The sequence below is a fragment of the Chrysochloris asiatica genome, unplaced genomic scaffold (genome assembly GCF_000296735.1).
Source record: "Chrysochloris asiatica unplaced genomic scaffold, ChrAsi1.0 scaffold00014, whole genome shotgun sequence".
NCBI lineage: Eukaryota > Metazoa > Chordata > Mammalia > Afrosoricida > Chrysochloridae > Chrysochloris > Chrysochloris asiatica.
This window is the reverse complement of record NW_006408532.1, coordinates 32,585,156-32,591,847: the sequence shown is the minus strand read 5'-3', so window position 1 is coordinate 32,591,847 and position 6,692 is coordinate 32,585,156.

Genomic DNA, 6,692 nt, shown 5'->3' with positions numbered 1-6,692 from the left:
CATATCGCAGGTTATTAATGAGTCTTCCTCCAATCCTAATGCCATGTTTTTCTTCATATAACCCAGCTTCTCAGATTATTTGCTCAGCATACAGGTTAAATAAGTATGGTGAAAGAAGGGATAAAGAAGGGATAGAGAGGCAAAATATGACCTTGAACAAATCCTACCTGATGAAGAGATCACTACATGAGCACATTTGATGCATTAGACACTAATGACTGAAGACAGAGAGTTGTGGGATGACATCAAGATTATATATAATAAAGGAAAAAAGAAAAAAAAAGAACACAAGACAGAAAGAAAAGACCAAAATGAATATCAGAAGAGTCTCTGAAATTTGCTCTTCAGTGTATATATGCTAGAGCAAATAGAATAAATGATGAGGTAAAAGAGCTGAACAGAAAATTTCAAAGGTCAGCTCAATTATTATAATGAAAAGAGCAAAGACCTGGAGTTAGAAAACCAATAGGGAAGAACACACTCAGTGTTTCTTGAGCTGAACAAACTGAAGAAAAAAATTCAAGTCTCAACTTTCAATATCAAAGGATTCTATGGGCAAATTATTGAATAATGCAGACAACATCAAAAGAAGATGGAAAGAATGCAGAGTCATATCAACAAAGAAATGCTGTATGTTCAACCATTTCTAAAGCAGCATATGATCAAGAGCCAATTGAACTGAATGAAGAAATTCAAGGTGCACTGATGATATTGGCAAAGAATAAGACTCTGGGAATTGATGTAATACCAAATTAAATCTTCCAAAAATTTGATAAAACACTGAAGGCATTCACTCATCAGTGCCTAGACATTTGGAAGGCAGCTACCTGGCCAACTGATTGTAAAAGATCTATATTTGTGCCCATTGTAAAGAAGGGTGATCCAATGGAATGTGGAAATAATTAGACAATATCATTAATATCGCATGCAAGTAAAATTTTGCTAAATATAATTTTTAAATGGCTACAACAGTACATTGTCAGGGAACTGCCAGTGGTTCAAGTCAGATTCAAACAAGGATGTGGAAAAAGGGATATCATTGCTGACATCAGATGTATCTTGTCTGAAAGAAGAATACCAGAAAGATGTTTACCTGTGCTTTATTGACTGTAGAAAGGCTTTCAACTATGTGGATCATGAGAAGCTATGGATAACATCGTGAACCCTTAACTGTGCCTCATGAAGAACATAGATTAAGAGGCAGTTGTATGAACAGAAAAAGAGGACACTGAAATGTTTAATATCAGGAAAGGTTTATGCTAAGAATCCTCACCACTGGACCAATAAATAACATCAGAGAAAATATTGAACTTTTGAAAAACTTCATTTTGCTTGGATACACAATCAACACTTATGGAAGCAACAGTCAAGAAATCAAACAATGTATTGCATTAGGCAAATCTGTTACATAAGACCTCTTTAAATTGTTGAAGAGCAAGATGTAAATTTGAGGACTACGGTGTGCTTGCTCCAAGCCATAGTATTCTCAATAGCTTCAGATGCATGTGAAAGTTGGATAATAAATATGGAAGACTGTAGAAAAATTATTGCATTTGAGTTACAGTGTTAGAGAAGAGGATTGAAAGTACCATGGGCTATCAGAAGAACAAACAGATGTGTGTTGGAAGAAGCACAGTCAGAATGCTCCTTAGAGGCCAGGATAACAAGACTTGTTTCTCATACTTTGGACATATTTATCAGGGGGGTCCAGTTCCTGGAGAAGGACATCATGCTTGGTAAACTGGAGGGTCAGTGAAAAACATGAGGACCTCCAACAAGATGGATTGGCACAGTGGCCACAGCAATGTTTTTTTTCTCTTTCACTGTTTTTGTCTGTTTATTATTATTTTTTTCACCTCTTTCCATTACCTTGATTTTATTGCTTCCATTTCTTCTTTCAGATTTTTTTTTTTCTCTTCATTTTTATTTTCTATTCTCTGGTCTCTTGGATTCAAACCAACTTTACATTCCAGCACAGTAACTCACAGCACCACATCAGGACTTCAAAAAGACATTGGACCTACACCTATGGAAGCAATAGCTCAAAAGAGGGAACAAGTCCTTACAGCAAGAATCATTCCCACCTCCTCCACACACAGAGTAGTCAGGGATGGGCAACTTGGATATTGGCTACCCAAAATGGGGGGTGGGGGGCTACAAAGACAAGAAGTGACTGGCTTACAAGCTTTCAAGGGGGAACCTGGACCCAGAGGGCCTGGAGGAAGGTAGAATCTCCAGTGAGTAGTATTCAATCTGACTAGGCGGGGCTGATGCAATGAAATGCAGACGGGTCTCTTGTGATACAAAAGTGAATAATTGTTATCAGGACTGATTGTGAGGGTTGGAAATGTAAAGGTGGATGTTTTATAGCAAGGAGGGGAGTGATTGACTTTTCAGTCTAGGAGCAGAGGTCCCTAGGACCATCAAGGGAGAAGAGCAGAGAGCGGGACCCTACCCAGAGAAGCAGTGATGCCTGAAATGGAGCCAGAGATGATGATGTGGAGCTATGGAGCAGCTGGAGACTCTAGACCCACCGAGGGAGAGTGACTGTGTGCTGAAAACCTGGGGGGGGGGGGGGGCCACGGGGGAAGGATTGCATGGAAGGGATTGTAACCATGGCAATGAGACAATATACGATAGAATGAATGTAAAACTAATGTTCTCCCATGTATACTATCACGTAATTCACAATAAATCATTTAAGAAAAAAAAAGACATTGGAGCTACCTAAAAAAATGTTAAAAGAATAATATTTAAGTGCCTTCAGTTGACTGAGGGAAAGGTTGAGGAAAGCAAGGAGAGCACAGAAAAAAACTTTGGAAGAGTTCAAGAAAACACTACAGGATCAGGTAGACAAAACGTATGAAAGATTGGAGACAGTACAAAACCTGCATAAAGAAATCCAGAAGATTATTATTAATTTTTAAGAAATGGATAATACATTGAAAAGGCAAAGGAGAAGATTTGAATCAATGGAAGAATAAATCTCTCAGTATAAATATGTTAAATGAACAATTAGAAATTTAGAAACAATCTGAAGAAAGCCTAAGATTTATGTGGAGGAATAATTTATGGTGATCAGAATTCCAGAACAGGAAGAGACAAATAAAAGCACAGAAAAAAATTGTCTAAGAATTGTTGGAAGAAAACTTCCCTAACAACATGAAACTGAATAGACTCCACACAGGCTAGACCCCAAAAGAAAATCATCATGACACATCATGATCAAACTCTCCAAAACCAAAGACAAGGAAAGAATCCTGAGAGCAGATGAGGATTAAAAAGGGTACCTAAAAGTAGAAGCAAAACAACTAAGCTCTGATTTTTCAGCAGAAACCATGAAGGCAATTGGAAAACATATACAACAATTTGAAAGAAAAGAATTGTTGACCAAGAATAACATACCCAGGAAAATTGTCCCTCAAATATTATGGCAAAATTAAGACTTTTCCAGAAAACAGAAATTAAATGAATTTGTATTAACCAGCCTAATTTAACAACAACAACAACAACAAAGTATACTAAAGGGAGTTATTTCAATTGAGAACCAACAATATCAGACAACAACCTGAGATTAACATACATAGCAGCAATAAGAATTCAATCCAGACATAGATATCCAAAATATGAAAAATCTGTAAGACTGAAAATAGGGAAGCAGAGATATCAATTTATAATGAAGGCAACTACAAAGCAAAAAGAAGCAACAGTTTGTTACACAACTTCCAAATGGTGAAGAAGTCATTACAGTTCAAAATAAAACAGACTGTTTTAGGCTGAGGAAGAAATTAATAAATCAGAGAGCAACTTCAAATAAAATCAATATATCTTTACATCAATACAAAAAATATAAAAACTACAGAGATTAGTAAACATTGAAACAACAGCAATGAAGCAAATGAAAGTAAAACACAAAAACAAAATGAACTCAGCACAGAAAATTATGTGGAAGAAAGAAATCATCAGCACAGTAAAATGACAGCAATCCATTTAGACCCAGCGATAATTATACCAAATGCCAGTGGATTAAATGCACTAGTCAAAATACAGACAGTAATAGAATGAATAAGAAAATAGGGTCCTTCAATATGCTGTCTACAAGAGACTTATCTTACAATCAAGGACAAAGATAGACTAAAAACCAAAGGATGGAAAAAAAATAATAAGCTAATGGCAATCAAAAATGAGAAGGAACAGCAATATTAATTTCTGATAAAATAGTCTTAAAGGCAAAAATTAGCTTAAGAAACCAAGAAAGACATTATGTTATGATTAAAGGGTCAATTGAACAACAAGATATTACTATAATAAAAATCTATGCTCCCAATGTAAGAATTGCAGAAAACATAAATTATACTCTGTTGTTAAGTGTTGTCAAGTTGGTTCTGACTCATAGCAACCCTGTATAACATTTCTAAGACTTTAAATCTTCTTGGGATCAGAAAGCCTCATCTTTTGTCTTACAGAGTGGCTGGCAAGCTTTAACAGCGGACCTTGTGTTTCACAATCCATTATTTGTCATATGGAGCCACCATGCTCCCTGGTAACTCTAAGTGAATTGAGATATATACAGAGCTCTCAACCCAACAACAGTACAATAGACATTCTTTTCCATTGCATATAGAACATTCTCCAGAACAGATCATATGTTAGGCCACAAAGTAAGCCTCAATAAATTTTAGGACATTAAAGTACTACAAATCATGTTCTAAAATCACAAAGCAATGAAATTATAAGTCAACAATAGGAAGATTAAGGGAAAAAACAAGATAAAATACATGGGAATTGAGTAACACCCTATTTTAAAACCTACTGGGTAGTAGAAGAATTTCATTGAATCAAACAAGACAAAAACACAACATACCAAAAGCAATGCTCAAGGCATGTAATCTTGCTGATGACCATGTTGGTCTACCAATAAGAGGAAGCTTAGTCCGACCACGTTCAATAGACTTCTGCCAACATGGATTGAGACCTGGTTGGCCAGAAGTATAGCGAGACCTGGGGACTCCTGAGCCCAGGGACAGGGACATAGTCACAAAGGACTAGAGTGGATAGTGAAGCATACAGATGATATGAAGTGAGGGGAGATGCACAAGAACACCCATACTTGCAGATAATACCCATTTGACCTAGCTTCAATGGCTGGATGACCAGAACTCGACTAGAGGAAGAAAAAAGAGGAAAAAAAGAGTAATCTGCTACAATTTGATGAACTTGACCTGTACTTATGGATGTAGTAGCTTAAAAGAGTGAACACATCATTACAGTGAGGATCATTACCACGGTACACATGGTACACACGGTTGACAGGGATGGGCAATTAAGATATTGACTACCCAAAATGAGGGGGGGGGGGGCGGGGGGGGCAGGAAGTGAATGGCTTACAAGTTTTCAAGAGGAAGCCTAGCTCCACTGAGTGGTTTCCAACCTGTCTAGATGGGGCTGGTAAAAGGAGATGGGGATAAGACTCTTGTGGTTCAATAGTGAATAAATGCTATCAGGACTGATTGTGAATGTTGCAAATGTAAAGGTAGACATTTTGTAACAAAAGGAGGGGAGTGGTTGATCTTGCAGTCCAGGAGCAGACGATCCTGGAACCATCAAGGGAGAAGAACAGAGCGCAGGACCCTATCCAGAGAACCTGTGATGCCAGAAATGGAAGCAGAGATGATGATATTGAGAGATGGAGCAGCTGGGGACTGATGGAATCAAGAAGGGAGAGGGATTGTGAGCTGGTGGCTGGGGGGCATGCTTGCGAAGTACACCCTTTGGATGTTTGATGATGAATGGAGGGGATTGTAATCATTGCAGTGAAATAACATATGTTAGGATGAATGTAAAGCTGATGCTCTTCCATCTAAATTATCACTCAATTCACAATAAAAACCTAAAAAAAAAAACCCCAAAACAATGCTTGAAGAGCAATCTACAACAACAAAATCACACATTGAAAAAGAAGAAAGAACCAAAACCAACATCTGCAACAATTGCAAAAATAGAAATAAAATAAACTTACTGCCATCAGAAGAAAATATTCAAGATTAGAGCAAAAAATTAATGAAACAGAAAACAAAAAAAATTAGAAAGAATCAACAAGAAAATAAGTTACTTCTTTGAAAAGATTAATAAAACAGGCAAATCTAACAAAAGAAAAGAAGATGCAAATAACACAAATAAGAAATGATATGGGTGATGTCACAACAGAACCAACAGAAATAAAAATGATAATAAGAGAATACTGTGAAGACTTGTTCTTCAACAAATTTGAAAATCTAGAAGAAATGGACAAATTTCTGGTAATATATAGTCTCTTATAACTTATAACAGTCTGTTGTAACAGTCTGTTATAACTTACCTCAATTAACACAGACTGAAGGAGAAAATTTGAATAGCTCTATAACAAAAGAAGAAATTGATCAATTCATTAAACTCTCCCAACAAAAACAAGTACAGACCCAGAAGGCTTTACTGGCAAATGCTACAAAAAATTCAGAAAAGGGTTGATACTGCCACTTCTACTGAAATTATTCCAGAACATAAAAAAGGATGCAAAACTACAGAATTCATTTTATAAAATGAGCATAATCCTGATACTAAAATCAGCAAAGTCATTACTAAAAAGGAAATTATAGACTAATATCACTTATGAACATAGATGCAAACATTCTCAATAATAGAATCCAACAGTA